The sequence below is a fragment of the Leopardus geoffroyi genome, chromosome C3 (genome assembly GCF_018350155.1).
Source record: "Leopardus geoffroyi isolate Oge1 chromosome C3, O.geoffroyi_Oge1_pat1.0, whole genome shotgun sequence".
Lineage (NCBI taxonomy): Eukaryota > Metazoa > Chordata > Mammalia > Carnivora > Felidae > Leopardus > Leopardus geoffroyi.
The window spans coordinates 26,759,645-26,776,223 of NC_059338.1; the positions used below are offsets into that span (position 1 = coordinate 26,759,645).

Sequence of the window (16,579 nt, forward strand, 5' to 3'; positions counted from 1 at the left end):
CGCCTTGGCCTGGGTCTCTCCATCTCCCAGGCAGGCTGGGTCCTGGCATTGTTCCCACGGGCGAGGCTTGGCATGCTTGGGCCTGCGCCTGGCCTGGCCTCGGAGTCTACAGGGCTGGTAGAGAGTGGCTGAGCAGACGGTTGGGGCGTGGGCACCGCCAGAGGCATCCCCTGCCCGGCTGGGGGAGGGAGGGCCCCCCTCATCTCCTCCCCGTCCTGTTCCCCTTCCAAATCTTCATTCATCTCTCATGAGCGCCCACCCTCCCTCCAGACCAGCCAGCCTTTACATCAGCTTGGCTGTGAACCATCTTCTTGAAACAAAAACAAAACAAAATGGACAAGTTATCTGCTTTGGAGACTGTTCAGCTAGGACGTGGCTTCTACAGCCTGAGCTTTCCCTGAAATTGAGCCCAAACCCCTGTGTCGGTTAAGAATCCTAACCATCTTCTGGGTGCCTGGGCGGCTCATTCGGTTCAGCGGCCGACTTCGGCTCAGGTCATGATCCCCCGGTCTGTGAGTTCGAGCCCCGCATCCGGCTCTGTGCTGACAGCCCAGAGCCTGGAGACTGTTTCAGATTCTGTGTCTCCCTCTCTCTCTGCCCCTCCTCCCCCATTCATGTTCTGTCTCTCTCTCTCTCTCTGTCAAAAATAAACATTAAAAAAATTAATTATAAAATAAATCCTAACCATCTTCATACTCCTTAGGTGGATCTGGTGCTTGAGACCATCTCCTAAGTACTTCCACCTGTATTACCTCATCTCACCCACCCCTGAACACTTACCACCTGCCGTGGCCTGGCCCTGACCCTTTCTTGGCCTGGCCCTGACCCTTTCTGACCTCATCTCCCATAACAGGCCAGCTACGGTGATTTTTATCTTTCTTTTCCTCCAGGGTGCCAAATTCATGCTTACCTCAGGACCTTTGCATCTGCTGTTCCTTCTGCCTGGGAGGCACTTTCCTCCTGTTTTTGTGCATCTGGCCCCTATGTATCATTTAGCTCGAATGTTATCTTCTCGGAGGGACCGTTCCTCACTACCTGCTCTGCTCTTCCTTAGACCCTCTCTCTCTCTTAAGTAAACTTTATGCCCAACGTGGGACTCAGACTCACAACTCTGAGCTCAAGGGTCTCATGCTGTGTAGACTGAGCCAGCCAGGCACCCTCAGACCCTGTTACTTTTCTTTATACTACCCGCCACTACTTGGAAGTTTGTCATTTCTATATTTCTATATTTACTTAGTTATCGGTGGTGTTCCCCATTGCCTCGTCAGCCCTGAGAACAGATTCTGGCTATCTCATGCTCCACTGTGTCCTAGAACCTTGCCAGAGTGTGCGAGGAATCTGAGATATTTGCTGGAATAAATGAATGGAAGTGTTGGGAGGTAAACCACACAGGCGTCATTGACTCCTCCGGCTACCAGCCCGGAGCATCACGAGCTCCTCACCTTTTCTTCGCCAACACCAGTTCTGTCTTTCTCAGAAAGTGCCACCAGAGGGGCACCTGGGTGGCTCAGTTGCTTAAGTGACCGACTGACTCTTGATTTCGGCTCAGGTCCTGATCTCACGGTCCGTGAGTTCGAGCCCCGTGTGGGGCTCTGCACTGACAGTGTGGAGCCTGCTTGGGATTCTCTCTCTCTGCCCCTCCCCTGCTTGAGCGCTCTCTCTAAAAATAAATAAATAAACTTAAAAAGATGAAAATAAAGAACCGCCACCAGAGGAGATCCCTCCAAGACAGCCTCAAGCCCCACTGCCTGGCAATTCTCCTCCTAAATCTCTTTCACCCCATGGTCACAGCCTGACTTCATGCCCACACGGGCTCTCACCTGGATCATTCTAGCAGGTTCCCGACTGGTGTTCCTGCCTCCAGGCCATACTGCCGCACAAATGCTTCTTTGCTAAGCGCAGCTTTGGTCACATCATTCTGCTTTAAAAACCGTTCATGCTTGGAAGCCTGGGTGGCTCGGTTGGTTAAGCGTCCGACTTTGGCCCAGGTCTTGATCTCATGGTTCGTGAGTTGGAGCCCCGCACTGAGCTGTCTGCCGTCCGCACAGAGCCCATTTCGGATCCCCAGTGCTCGCCTCCCCCTGCCCCTTGTCACTCCAAGAAAAAAAAAAAAAAAAGAACAAAACGAAACAAAAAAACCTTTCATGCTTCTGTCAGTTACAAGATAAAATCGAAATTCCTTACTCAGGTACTTCAAAGGGCTTCATAATCTGGTTTCCTGCCTTCCTGCTGTGACTTCACCTCCCATTCTCCCCAGTTTGCCAGACCAGATCATTTGTGGTTCCCTCAACACACACCTCTTTTCCATGCCTCCCAGCCTTTGCAAGTGCTAATCTCTCCTCTCACAGGGCTTGCGTCCACCTGTGAATACTTGCCTGTCTTTGAAAACTCGGCCCATGACATCACTCCTTTAGGGAAGCCCACCGGTGTTGTAACTGTTTACATGTGTGTTATTTTCCCTAGATTGGTGGTTCACTAACTTGAGTGTGCGTCGAAATCACCCGGAGGGCTTGTTAAAACAGATTGGCCCTGGCCCTAGAGTTTCTGATTCAGAAGGTCTGAGAATTTGCCATTCTGACAGGTTTCCCAGGTGATGATGATGCTGCTGGTCCGGGGACCACACTTTGAGAACCACAGGGCTAGACTGAAAGCCGGTCAAAGGCAGGGCACACATAGGGTGGCCATAAAGTCTGGAAACACAGACAGTATCATTTCATCATGCGTCGCAATGAACTGGCAACAAGCCGTTAAGCGTTTGCGTCTGTTCCCAGACTTGGTGGTCACCCCATGCGTCAGGAGCAGCAGTGGCCGCTCCGAGAGCTGAGCTTTACTACGCGATCTCATTCAGTCCTCACGATAGCATTGGGAGGGAAGCGCTAACAACCCTAACGGTTTCAGCACGGAAGGAGGCTATGGAGACTTAAAACTGAGATTTAACGCTGAGCAAAAAATCCCCTTCAGTGTCATGAAGCTTGTGGAAAGCAAAGCTGGGATTCAGCCCCACGTCTGCTTGATTTCACAGGCTGTGCGCCTAGCGTAACGCCACAGAGATGCCACAGCTGTCTCTGGAATCCTTGGTGCCAGGCTCAGACAAGGGAGGTGCTCAGGAAACCCCGACTGCGTGAGTGAGTGAGTGAGTGAATGAGTGAATGACTCTGGCCCTTTCATTTTCATGGTTCCCTGCATGATCAAATCCCTACCAAGGTTTGGGACCTTTTGTTGGTGGGTGAGTTGGAGACCCTGAGGACTCCAGACATGGGTCCCAAGGCATAATAAAGAAAGTCAGGTATGCAGACAACTCGAGAAGCTATTTCTTTTTCCTTCTAGCGTGGACGGGTCAAATTTCAATGAGCAAACATTGACATTTGCCCAGGACCGGACGAATATGATAATTATGTGTCAGTAAGCCCTTCCCTTCACGGTGTCTGGGAGGTGACTCTCGTGGTGTCCACAACTGATGTCATTGCTCAAGTGTGCCTGCGGTTTTGAGGGTGTCACTTACAGGAAGGGTGGTTCAGAGAGAAGAGCAAAGGCCAAGTGTTAAAATGTGGGTAAAACCCCCAGCAATACCCCCAGTGTGCGTGTATCACGTGAATCCAGAAGAGGGCGCCAAAGCACACGTGATCAGCCCGGCCAAGGCCTTGCGGCGTTTGCTCAGTGGTGACCCACAGATTCACTCCAGAACCATCTCGACCGTCCTCCGCCACAGGTCAACCACTATGGATCTGGTAGACTCCTTTCAAACGCTTAGAGATCTGGGTGTGTTTACACCCATTCCTGATTTTCTCTGGCCCTTGACTCCTCCCCCGCTTCCTGCTGAGGCAGCCAGCTGTGGAGCTTGCCAATTCAGTCTCCCAGAGTGCCTCTCTCTTTCCCCAAAGTTGGCAGGGAGGGAGGCACGGCAGTGATGCTTTCTGCAGAGCCCGATAACCTTTGTTCCCAATCTGGGCCCCTTCTGTCCCGCACCCCCTGACACCAGTGCCCCCGTGGGCCCCGCACCGCCTCCATCCCAGGGAGCCTCACCCAGCGGCTGTCACTTCTTCCATGTTCTTCTAAGAAGGTGCCAGAATGGGCGGTCACGCCACCAGTGACTTCTGCTCCTCCATGGGCTGCTCAGTGCTGCGCCAGGGGCTGTGGAAGGCAGGATCCAGAAGCCCGGGGCTCTGGCCCCAGGTGCTCATGGGAGTCATCACATAGACCCCAACCCGTGGGGCCCCGGAGGAGGCGGCACCCCGGAAGTTGGGCTTTGTGGTCTCCAGAACCCAGACAGGACAAGGAGAGGAGTCACGGGGGGAACAAACCTCATACTTAGTGACCTGACTAGCTCTGCCCTCAGGGTTGGGGGGGGGAGGCACAAAATATCCCAGAACAGTAAAATGAGACAGATGAGAACAGGTACTGAATGCAATGGGGAGGGGGTTGCTCAGGGAAGAGAAACCCCATTTGCAGATGAAAAAAACTGAGATTCAGCAGCCAAGGAACTTGTTCCAAGTCACTCAGTTGGTTAAGGGGAGGAACTGGAATTGGAACTCAGTAGGTCCTCAAAGGTAGCTCACCACAGGGGGCTCCCTTTTCTGCTCCCCATTTGGTACTTCCGGCAGAGAGAGAGGCCCATGTGGACGCGGCTGGGGTGAAGAATGGGTAAGACGTGTCCGAGGGGCAACAAGTCCGTCAATTTCATGGCCACCGAGACTGTGATGACCTTCAAAAGGCCAGGAGGACCCGCGTGCTTGTGCTTAGCGACTCATAGTGGCCCAGAGTTCTGGACCTGCCCCCCCTGAGCCTGGGGGCCTGGATTCTAAGGGCGCTGTCTTCAGGATCCTTCCTCCCTCATGCCTCCTCCTCACGCCCTCCCCACCTGAGTGTCACAGGAGTCTTGCTTCTCCACTGCTGCGCTCAGGGAGAGAGTGTAGACTTGGTAAAGGGAGTTTATTTTCTTTGCTCCTCTGCGTGCCCTTGCTGGAACTCTGAGACCCTCCTCGTGCCAGGTGTCCCTCACCCCACTCCTCAAAGGTGCTGCCCCCACAGAAGTCCTCCCATTGGTTTCTCATGCCCCGGGGGCCTTCCAGATCGCCAGGAGACTTCGGCAGAGCCAGCTCAGACCTCTCGCAGGATCTGTCTGCAGCCTTTGCCCTCTGTCTGCCAGAGAGGAAACCCTCCCAGCAGGCCCTTCTGTCCGTCTCCTGCCTTTTCCAGTTGCCCAAGGATTGTGTGGGATTGGGGCTGGGGTCCTAATCCCCTTCCTCGCCCTGCCTGTCTCCCTCCCAGATGCTGCAGTCTCTGGCCCCAACCCTGCTTTGCTCCATTGACTGTTCAAGGCCAGAGATGCCTCCCAGAGCCCCTCGTCTTTCTTTGGCTGGAAGCCGGCTCTCCCCCTGCCGGTACTGGGCAGGCTTGCCAAATCCTGGACAGCCAGGGCAGGTGGGTTGGGCTTAATCAGTACTACCTGGCACCAGGCCTGCACCCAGGATTTCTCTGTCCCTTCAGCTGAGTGCCTTTCTCATCGCCAATGAACTCAGCATCTCAGCTGGGCTGGGAGAGAGGTGAGGGGTGACCTAGGGATCCTCCTCCCCACCACGGCTGCAGACAGGTGCATACTGGTCTAACCTGAGGTTCTCAGCTCTGGCCTGGCCTACTCTGGGGTTGAGAGTAGCTCTCTCTCTCTCTCTCTCTCTCTCTCTCTCTCTCTCGGGTGTGATCAGATCCCTGTAACGATCCCCCTCCCCACTCACGTGGCTCTTCCTGGACCCTGGAAGGGAAGCCTGTGCTCCTGCCCCTTCCATAGCAGATTCTTTTTAAAGAGAAAGGCTTCAGTTGGGTAACTGATGCTTGTACTCCGATCACATTAAAAGAGACCCACAGAGAAGGACGAATCATTGTATTTGAGTGAAGAGAGGCTTAATTTTTGAAATCAAGTTGCTGTAATAATAAATACTCAAAAAAGATATAATAGGTGGGTGAGTCCTTGCAGATGCCCTCCATCTAGCTCCTGCTTCTTGAAGTAGTCTTTATTCAGAAGTGACCCCAGGGGCGCCTGGGTGGCTCAGTTGGTTGAGCATCCAGCTCTTGGTTTCAGCACAGGTCACGATCTCATGGATGTGGGTTGGAGCCCTGCGTCCGGCTCTGTGCTGACAGTGTGGAGCCTGCGTGGGATTCTTTCTCTCCCTTTCTCTCTGTCCCTCCCATGCTAGTGCTCTGTCGCTCAAAATAAATAAATGAACTTAAAAAACAAGAAAGCAGTGACCACCGTAGCTCATCCGGTTTGGTCTGTAGCTTCCAGGTCTCAGGAGCAGGAGGGACTGAGACCCAGTGAGCCTGCTGGACGTCCCGGCAGGCATATGCCATTTTCCTCCCATCTTTCTGGTCCTGGTTGTGAAATTCAGTGTTTCTATTGCACTTACGCACTGTCACAGAGAATCTGTTATTTTCTCCCTGCATCTCCAGAAATGTGAAGAAGAGAAGGAAAGTGAGGCAGAGAAAGAGAGAGAGAGATCGGGAGAGATCTCTCAATGGCATGGGCTTGTCTACAGCAGAAATAGGACTGCAGTCCTATTGTCTGAAGCCCTCCCTTCTGTGTCTGAGCAAACACGGGTACCCCCTGGCTTGGCGGGGCTCCTTGCCCCAGGTCACTGGAGACCAATTTGGGCTGAAGACCCGGGAGGTCCTGGCGTCTTGTAATGGGGTCCAACCAGTTCCAGACTTTATTTCTTTAAATTCCTTGTTGGGGGAGGGGGGAAGGGGGTGGGAAGGCACCAGGACCCCTACCAAGCCCTCCTAACACCCAGAGGTGTGCCCATCTCCTGGCTGGACAGCCACTGAGATGAAAGGCAACCACAGGCAGGTCTGGTGAGTCCCCATGATGCCAGACCCCTGGACACCTTCCGGTTCCCTGCACTCTAGCGGGAGAACAGCAAAATGCAGCTCAAGGGAGGAAGGCGGCCCGGATCGCCTTTGGGGGGCAGCCCTTCCTGATGGTGGAAGGCCAGGAAGGCTGTGCCCAAGGGCTCCGTCCTTTCCTGGGCTCCAGGAAGCATGGATGGTTAGCAGCTTGTCGCTGGTGTTGATGGAGTTAAACCTTTCCAGGGACTATTTACTCCTGATCCTAAGTGACAGCTTGGGGAGGGAGAGTCACGTGGCCCTGAAATCCCCACGGGAGCCGATGGAGCATGCCCAGCTGCTTCTGCCTGGGAAAGATGCTGGATCCTGCAGTCACAACAGCATCCTCTCCCCGCGCCAGGGACCTGCCAGCCGGAGAGATGACTGATTAGACCAGATCAGATCCAGAGCCCCGCTCTTCAGACGGGGGCCCTGAGGGGCGGGGGAGGAGGACCCCAGCTGGCCGGAGCTGGGGGAGGGGTGCCTTGGGGCCCGGAGAGTTCTAGCTTTTCAACGCGGGGCTCACACCTCTGAAGCCGGTGAGTCTGTTCTGATGCATCATATAGATGAGGCGGGAGGAGGAAGGCTGTGCTCTGGTCAGGGCTGGCAGCCGCCCGCCGTGTGAGTCTGGGCTGCTGGCACTGTGGTGCCACTGCCTTCCCTGTCCCTCATTCTTGGCAGCCTCACTTGGGGATCATGGATGCTGCGGATGCTAATTATAACCCGCTCGGCGCCCCCCACCCCCACCTCCAGGATCCCCAGTCAGGGCTGATGCTGTTTGCATTTCTTTCATTTGAATTGCATCTCTTGGGTGAGGCCAGCTTTGGTGCTGCCAGCTTCCTAGGGTCTAACTGCCCCCCTACCCGCCCCCCCCCCCCCCCCCCCGAGCCTGGCTAGAGCAAAGAGGCCGGCCCCACCCTGCCTCTAATCTTGCCAGAAGTGAGTTGAAGGCCAGCAGGAAGGAAAGGTGGAGGGGTGTCCAGGGGTCAGGCTCGGGTCAGCCCCAGGGACTCACCTCCCTCCGTGTGGAGAGGAACCAGGCCATGTGTATTTCAGGGGCCCGAGGTGGGGGCCCAGGGCCGCTGAGGCCCTTGGATTCTTATCTCTGGGCATCTGATCTCTGGGATCTCAGTTTTAGTGGAGAGCACCTGAGGAGCTGAGGCCTGGTACGTGAGCCCGAGGGGATGGGTTTGTAACGGTGGGGTCGGGCTGCAGCTAGCAGGGCCTCAGCCGTATTGTGTGAGCTTCTGGGCAAAGGAGCAAGGTGGGGGAGCTGGCAGAGAGGGGTGGTGAGAGATCGGGTGGGGGTTGGCGGGGGGGATTCGATGGGAAGGCAGAGGGAGAAGAGAGGCGAGAGAGATGCTCTTGGCGACCACAGACAAGCCAGGGGAGGGAAGAGAGGGGGCCGGAGCCTGGGAAGGCTAGGGATGGGAGAACCAGCCCTAGGGCTCAGGGGTAGGGAGGGCTGCAGAAAGGGGGAGATGGGGGGAGGGATGGGGTCAGAGTCAGAGCCAAAGAGGGTGGAGGCCTTCTGAGCTTGGCAGGTCTTTCCCTATCCCTAGAGACCCCTCGCCCTCAATCTGGCAGTTTGGGTGGTCTCCTGGATGCCGGCTGGGGTGGGAGCCCTGTGGGCACGTCTCTGCTTGAGCTTGCTGTCCAGATGGCCTTGGGGGCATCGTAGGCACCCACCCTACAAATCCCCCAAATCCTGGCTTCCAGGCCCCTCTCGGGGAGCAGGGAGCTGGGGAGGATTTCTGTGGCCTCCCCCCTCAGGGAAGCTGCGTTTCAGCTTGGACAGGAGATGAGCAGATCCTGGTGGTGGAGAGGAGGTGGGAGGGAGGTCCGAAAGAGACACTGCTCCTCTCTCTTACACAGCCTGCATGGGGTCCTGGAAGGGCCGGATGGTGTCCTGAGGCTGGGAGCCATCTCTCGGTGGGGGTGACAGGAGGGGCCGGGCTGCCTGCCTGGCACCATTGCTGGGCTCCCTTATGGAAAACGGGCTCTCTGCGTCCCCTCGCAAGGGCGCAGAGAGCCGGGCTGCAGATATGAATTATTAAAAGTCCTTGGTTTTCCAATCAGTGGCGAGGTGATAAATGTGTTAGCGCTGGTGTGTAATTAATCCTGGCGGGCGGCTGCACAGGCTCGAGACAATGGGGGCTTTTTTTTTTTTTTTTTCCGCCCGGTTCAGCTTTTTTCCCATCTTCCCAGGAAGGTGACTGTGCAGGACGCATTACACAGATAATTACTTTTAACGCGTCTGCCTAGATTATTGAGTTGGATTCTTCCTGCTCGGTGTAAATGAAGTAATTACCGAGGAAGTCAGGGAGCTCGGCAGCCAGCTCTGGCTCCCAGGCTGACATTACGGCCTGCCCAGGCCCCGCCCGTGGCCTTGGCCTCAGGCGAGAGAGCTCCTGGGGCCCAGGGCAGTGGACAGGAGAAGCTGAGCCCAGAGGGGGCCCAGCCCAGGGTGAGGAAGCTCCGTGTCGGCCGGTCCTGGTCAGCTGCGGTCTCTCTGTCTTCCTCCCCGGCTTGTCGTGGGGTTCCCCGAAGCCACTGGTACCTGGCAGGGACCCCATCCACATGGGTCCCCCAGAGGAGGGTCAGGAGGACGAGGACTGTCACTGGGCATCAGGGAGAGCTTGCTGACCGGCAGGGGCCGGTGGCTGCGGGAACAGGTCTTGCTTGTCAGAGGTTTTGCCCTGTGGGTTGAGCTCGGGGCTGAGGTGGTCTGGAGGCCAGTACACTAGTGGGACAACTTTGGCAGGCCAGCCCCCGACCAATTAAAAACATATCGAGAGAGAAAGGAACACTTTGGTTAGGAAACATTTAGAATAAATGTGGAACAGAGACAAAGAGGACTTGAGGCCGGCTGAGTGGGACCCTTCCCTTGACAACTGTTCAGTCCAGGTGGGCACCCGCACCTCCAGAAGCCCCCCAGAGACCGTCTGGCCCAGGCTCCTTCCATGCCCAGACGAGCCCTCTGTACCCTTCCAGGTGGGAGCACCAGCCTCCAGCGACGGGGAGCTCATTACCTCACCAGGCAGCCTGTTCCGTGGTTAGAACATTCTATGTGGAATCAAAATCGGCCCACTTCTAAGGTCTGCCCTTTGGTTCTGATTCTTTGAAGCAGAACAAAGCAAGTCAAGCTCTGTTTCCCATGGTGATAACGAGGGTTTTCTTCACATGAAAATAGCATCTAGTAATGTGTGGATGTAATGTATTTTATGTAACCGGTTTTGTGTTGGACACTTATAAGGCGTTAGCCTTATTTTCCCTTTGCAAATAATACAATGTGAACATTTTTGTGCAGAAGGCTTTTTCTGCAGTTTGGATGCAGATTTATCTTAGGATAAATCTCAAGACACAGAATTAATGCGATGAAGTATATACATTTATTTATTAAAAATTTTTTTTAATGTTTATTTATTTATTTTATTATTATTATTTTTTCAACGTTTATTTATTTTTGGGACAGAGAGAGACAGAGCATGAACGGGGGAGGGGCAGAGAGAGAGGGAGACACAGAATCGGAAACAGGCTCCAGGCTCTGAGCCATCAGCCCAGAGCCTGACGCGGGGCTCGAACTCACGGACAGCGAGATCGTGACCTGGCTGAAGTCGGATGCTTAACTGACTGCGCCACCCAGGCGCCCCTAATGTTTATTTATTTTTGACAGAGAGAGAGACAGGGCATGAGCGGGGGAGGGGCAGAGAGAAAGGGAGACAGAATCCGAAGCAGGCTCCAGGCTTTGAGCTGTCATCACAGAGCCTGACGCAGGGCTCGAACTCACAGACCGCAAGATCATGACCTGAGCCGAAGTCGGACGCTCAACCGACTGAGCCACCCAGGTGCCCCAGTATATACATTTAAAAAATTACTATTCTGAGTAGAAAAGTAATACATAGTCATTAAAAAATATAGAAACACATGTAGAGAAAAGATTAAAATTACCCATAATTGTCTCAGAGATTTGGTATATAATTTTACCATTTTGATATCTATATGTTTTTACGAATTCATTCACAGATGCATGACTATATTAGCAAGATATGCATGTATACGTTAAGATTTTGGACCAAGAATATATATTTTTATCACTTACATAAGTGACTTCTTAGTGTTGCATTATATATCTATTCCATTTATTTGTTTAATTGACCCCCTTGGTAAACTAGGGGTTTCCAATTTTTTGCTTTTATATTTAAAAAAATTTTTTTAATGTTTATTTTTGAGAGAGACAGAGAGAGAGTGCGAAAAAGCACCTGTGGGGGAGAGGCAGAGAGGGGGGACAGAGGATCCAAAGCAGGCTCTGTGCTAACAGCAGCAAGCCCAGTGCGGGGCTCGAACTCACGAACTGTGAGATTATGACGTGAGCGGAAGTCAGTCGCTCAAGCGATTGAGCCACCCAGGCGCCCTCAATTGTTTAGCTTTATAAACAATGCTGCAATGAACATATAAATATCTTAATCTTTACATATATCAGTGATTTTTTCCCCTTAGGCTACCTTTCTAGAAATGGAATTGCTGTGTTTTTATTTATTTTATTTATTTTTTTAAAGTTTCTATTTTATTTATTTTTTTTTTTCAACGTTTATTTATTTTTGGGACAGAGAGAGACAGAGCATGAACGGGGGAGGAGCAGAGAGAGAGGGAGACACAGAATCGGAAACAGGCTCCAGGCTCCAAGCCATCAGCCCAGAGCCTGACGCGGGGCTCGAACTCACGGACCGCGAGATCGTGACCTGGCTGAAGTCGGACGCTTAACCGACTGCGCCACCCAGGCGCCCCTCTATTTTATTTTTTTAATGTTTGTTTATTTTTATTTATTTTTTAACGTTTATTTATTTATTTTTTTTTTTTTAATTTTTTTTTTCAACGTTTATTTATTTTTGGGACAGAGAGAGACAGAGCATGAACGGGGGAGGGGCAGGGAGAGAGGGAGACACAGAATCGGAAACAGGCTCCAGGCTCTGAGCCATCAGCCCAGAGCCCGACGCGGGGCTCGAACTCACGGACCGCGAGATCGTGACCTGGCTGAAGTCGGACGCTTAACCGACTGCGCCACCCAGGCGCCCCAACGTTTATTTATTTTTGAGACCGAGAGAGACAGAGCATGAACGGGGGAGGGGGCAGAGAGAGAGGGAGACACAGAATCGAAAGCAGGCTCCAGGCTCTGAGCCACCAGCCCAGAGCCCGACGTGGGGCTCGAACTCACGGTCCACGAGATTGTGACCTGAGCTGAAGTCGGACGCTTAACCGACTGAGCCACCCAGGCGCCTCAATGTTTATTTATTTTTGAAGGAGAAATAGACAGAGTGCGAGCGGGGGAAGGGCAGAGAGAGAGAGAGAAAGACATAGAACCCGAAGCAGGTTCCAGGCTCTGGGCTGTCAGCACAGAGCCGGATGTGGGGCTTGAAGCCATGAGCCATGAGATCATGACCCGAGCCGAAGTCGGACGCTTAACCGACTGAGCCACGCAGCACCCTTAAAGTTTTTATTTTAATCACCCAGTCGGTGCTTATCGAGATCTGTGCCCTCCTTAATCCCCATCACCTATTTCACCCATCCCCTGGCCCACCCCCTCTCTGGCAACCATCAGTTTGTTCTTTGTAGCGAAGAGTCTGATTCTTGGTTTCTCTCTCTCTCTCTCTTTTTGCCTTTTGCTAGTTTGTTTTGTTTTTTAAATTCCACATATGAGTGAAATCATATGTTATTTGTCTTTCTCTGACTTATTTCGCTTAGCCTAATGCTCTCTAGCTCCATCCATGTTGTTGCAAATGGCAAGACTTCATTCTTTTCTGTGGCTGAATTGTAATCCACTGTATGTATATCCCACATCTTCTTCATCCATTCATCCGTCGATGGACACCCGGCTTGCTTCCACATCTTGGCCATTGTAAATAATGCTGTTATAAACACAGGGGTGCATGTATCCCCCTGAATTAACGTTTTTGTGTTCTTTGGGTAAATACCCTGTGATGCGATTGCTGGATCCTAGGGTAGTGCTGTTTTTAACTTTTTGGGGAAAACTCCGTACTGTTTTCCAGAGTGGCTGCACCAGTGTACATTCCCACCAATAGGGAATTGCTGTTTTAAAACATTTTGACGTATTTTGCCAAATTCTTGGCTGGAAATTACTAATTTACGTTCCCTGCAGTTGTGTTTGAGAATGCATTTTGTTACACGAGCGTCAGCATCGAATGCTGAAACATTTTCATTGCTTTAATCCCTTGCTTCTTCATTGTTTTAACCCATTTGTTTGATTAGTGGTGAGATTTAAAGTTTTATTTTTTTTTAATTTTTTTTTTTAACGTTTATTTTTGAGACAGAGAGAGACAGAGCATGAATGGGGGAGGGTCAGAGAGAGGGAGACACAGAATCTGTGACAGGCTCCGGGCTCTGAGCTGTCAGCACAGAGCCCGACGCGGGGCTTGAACTCACGGACCGCGAGATCATGACCTGAGCCGAAGTCGGCCGCTTAACCGACTGAGCCACCCAGGCGCCCCGAGATTTAAAGTTTTAAAAAGAGGTGTTTGCTTTTGTTTTTTATAAAATTTATTTTGAGAGAGTGTGTGTGTGCATGTGAGTGGGGGAGGGGCAGAGAGAGAAAGAGAGAAGAGAGAGAGAGAGAGAGAGAGAGAGAGAGAATCCCTAGCAGGCTCCGTGCCGTCAGCACTGGGCCTGACGCGGGCTCAATCCCATGAACCATAACCAGAGCCAAACTCAAGAGTCAGACGCTTAACTGACTGAGCCACCCAGGTGCCCCTAAAAAGAGTTTTGGGTTTTTTTTTTTTCAGTGTTTATTTTCAAGAGAGAGGGAGAGAGACAGAGTGGGAACAGGGAAGGGGCAGAGAGAGAGAGAGAGGAAGACACAGAATCTGAAGCAGGCTCCAGGCTCTGAGCTGTCAGCACAGAGCCCAATGTGGGGCTCAAACTCACAGGCCGCGAGATCATGACCTGAGCCGAAGTTGGATGCTTAACCAACTGAGCTACCCAGGCGCCCCAAAAAGAGGTGTATAAAGCATGAATAGTCCATCTGTTGTCATTTGTTCGAGATTTTGGCTTTTCTTAAAAGGTAGTTTAGTGCAGTTGTCAAGATGGCAGTTATGGGGTGAAACTTGGGTTGAATCTGGACTCTGTCATTTACCAGCAATATGACCTTGACAGTGACTTAAAAAACCAACCAACCAAACAAACAAACAAAAACCTCTCTGTGCCTCAGTTTCTCCATCTGTAAAATGAAGATAACAATGTTACCTATTTCCTGGACTTCTTGTAAAGATAGGTGAAGTCATGTATGCAGAGCAGGTAGAATCATGGCAAGCAGAGCGACACGTGTGTTTGCTATTATCATCTTACCGTTATTGGTTTGTGCGAAACACACACATATCTCAAGACAGTATCATGATCTCCCTCCTCCAAGCACCCCAAGTCTCCTTGTCCTAGACTAAGTGCCCCTATGCCTCCAATGATCCCACTTCCTTTTTCAGGCTTTTCTGGAGCCTTACTGGGGTGTGGTCCCACCAGCACAGAGCGCGATGAGGCAGCCACACCCCATTCCCAGGATGATCCCCTGGGATGTCGCACTTCTGGGGACTTCTGGCAGGTACCCGGATGAAGGGGATTTGGCTCCTCTGGTGTCTTCTGCCAACGGGACACTCCACTGGAGCCCCCTCCCCGGTGCATCCGTCTGTACTGATCAATCCCTCCTTACTCCTGTGAGCCCGATTTGCATTTCCCAAAGTAGCAATAAGGGAGAGTTGGGACACTGCCCGCCCGGGTTGTGGGAAGGATGCCCGTCTGGAATTTGAAGACATTAGATTCAAATCCTGGTCCAAATTAGAGGCTGTATGATTTGTAACAAGTCACATCATATCCCTGAGGTTTTTGTTTCCCGATCTGAAAAATGGGGTTTGTATCACTACCCGCGTAACTAGTTGATCGCTAGAAGAGTAACATACACGAAAGTGCTTTGTAAAATGCAGATAATTATACAAACGTCAGTTCGATGTGTGCATTTGAACAGAATATATCAGAAGGCGATGCTTTAGCTCAGAGGTCAGACCAGAGCCAAGGTGGGTTAGTAGGAAACGTGTGTTTAGGGCTGATGGTATTTAGGGTGACTGTCCAATCTGCCTCCCTCACTGAATTTAGTCTCTCTAGACGGTTGGTCCTGATGGAGTGGATTCAGGAAATAAGGTGGGGTATATCAATGCTGATCTGATACGCATTCATGGGTGCTCAGGCTTTACTCCTGCAGGGTCGAGGACCCCCTCCATGGAGAAAGCGAGGTCCCTGTTTAGCTCTGACATCACCATATCCACCCCGTCTGGCTCATCATCCCCTGAAAACCTGAGTCCTTAACCGCAGGTCCCAATTTGCTTTTAATCGGCCCGATGCTTGCAATTAGCCTGTTAAGTTCACCCTGGCCCCTGGTGGTGAGGTCGTTGTTCTGATTTTGCTGGGTTCCTGGGTCCTCATTGGCATCAGTGGGCCGCCCAGGGACCACAAGCCTGCTTGCCTCACCTAAAACTGTGACTGCCTAGAATGGAAGAGGTCATAGCGGGGAAGGAAAACCTGCTGTTGGAGAGGTGGGGTGGTGGGGTGGGGAGGTGCTGACAGGTGTAGACTCATTGGCATCACAACTGAGGTCTAGAAGGTTCCCTCCTTCTAATCCAATGCTCTTCCCCTTCCGAGCTTCAGTCTCCTCATCTCGAAAAGGGGAGTGATAATTCCTGCCCGGCCTGCAACACGGAGGTTCAACTGAGCTAACGTAGGAGGTGGGTACGGACATAAAGCCGTGCAACATGAAACTGCTTTATCACATCAGGTGTGAAAGCCTTTCGGAGTTGCACAAACAAGCTCGGTGTCCCTGGGTCCCCTGTCCCTTATCAGTCATTCCTCCTACTATCTGGTAGTTCCTGGTTCCTCCCCACAAACCGTGGTTGATTTGAGGGCCTTGGCACATAGCAGGTGCTCAATAAATGTTGGTTGGTTATAGGAGCTTTGGATGGAAGAGAGTTTGGGCTCAAGGAAAGCTTTTGTTGGTATGTGGCGGGGGGGGGGGCATTTATTTCCTGTCCTCAGCCTTGCCCCTGGCTCCGCTGGACTGAGTTGCTTCAAGGCTAGAGATGGTCTTGAATTTGTCTTTGTCTTTGTGATGTTTCGCACAGAGCCAAGCACATAGCAGTTATTTGGTAACTGCTTTTTTTTTTTTTAATTTTTTAAAATGTCTATTTATTTTTGAGAGAGAGAGAGAGAGACAGAGTGCGAGCCGGAGAGGGGCAGACAGAGAGGGAGACACAGAATCCAAAGCAGGATCCAGGCTCCCAGCTGTCAGCACAGAGCCCAAAGTGGGGCTCGAACTCACAAACTGCGAGATGGTGACCTGAGCCGAAGTCAGAGGCTTAACCGACTGAGCCCCTCAAGCGCCCTAGTAACTGCTTTTTGAATGAATGAATGATTGAATGAATGAATGAGACAGAGTAAGGTGATAGAGCATGGCCCTGATAGTCAGATGAGCAGAATCTTAGAATCCTGGCCCTGCCGCTTTCTTGTTTACTGTATGCCCATTATGTACCAGGCAGGTACTAGGTTGCAAAAATGGATTTTTAAATTCACAGTCTAGTTAAGGGAGCAGACGTGTGAGCAAATAATTGTCCTGTATGCGATAGAGACATATGCTACATATGTTGGTGGCCAA

The 16,579-nt window shown here is 51.9% G+C and overlaps 1 protein-coding gene across 1 annotated transcript in view; it reads left to right on the plus strand.

The window, feature by feature from the left end:
• The window catches only part of PLEKHA6 (pleckstrin homology domain containing A6), a 145,792-nt gene that overhangs the window by 13,732 nt on the left and 115,481 nt on the right, over positions 1–16,579 (plus strand).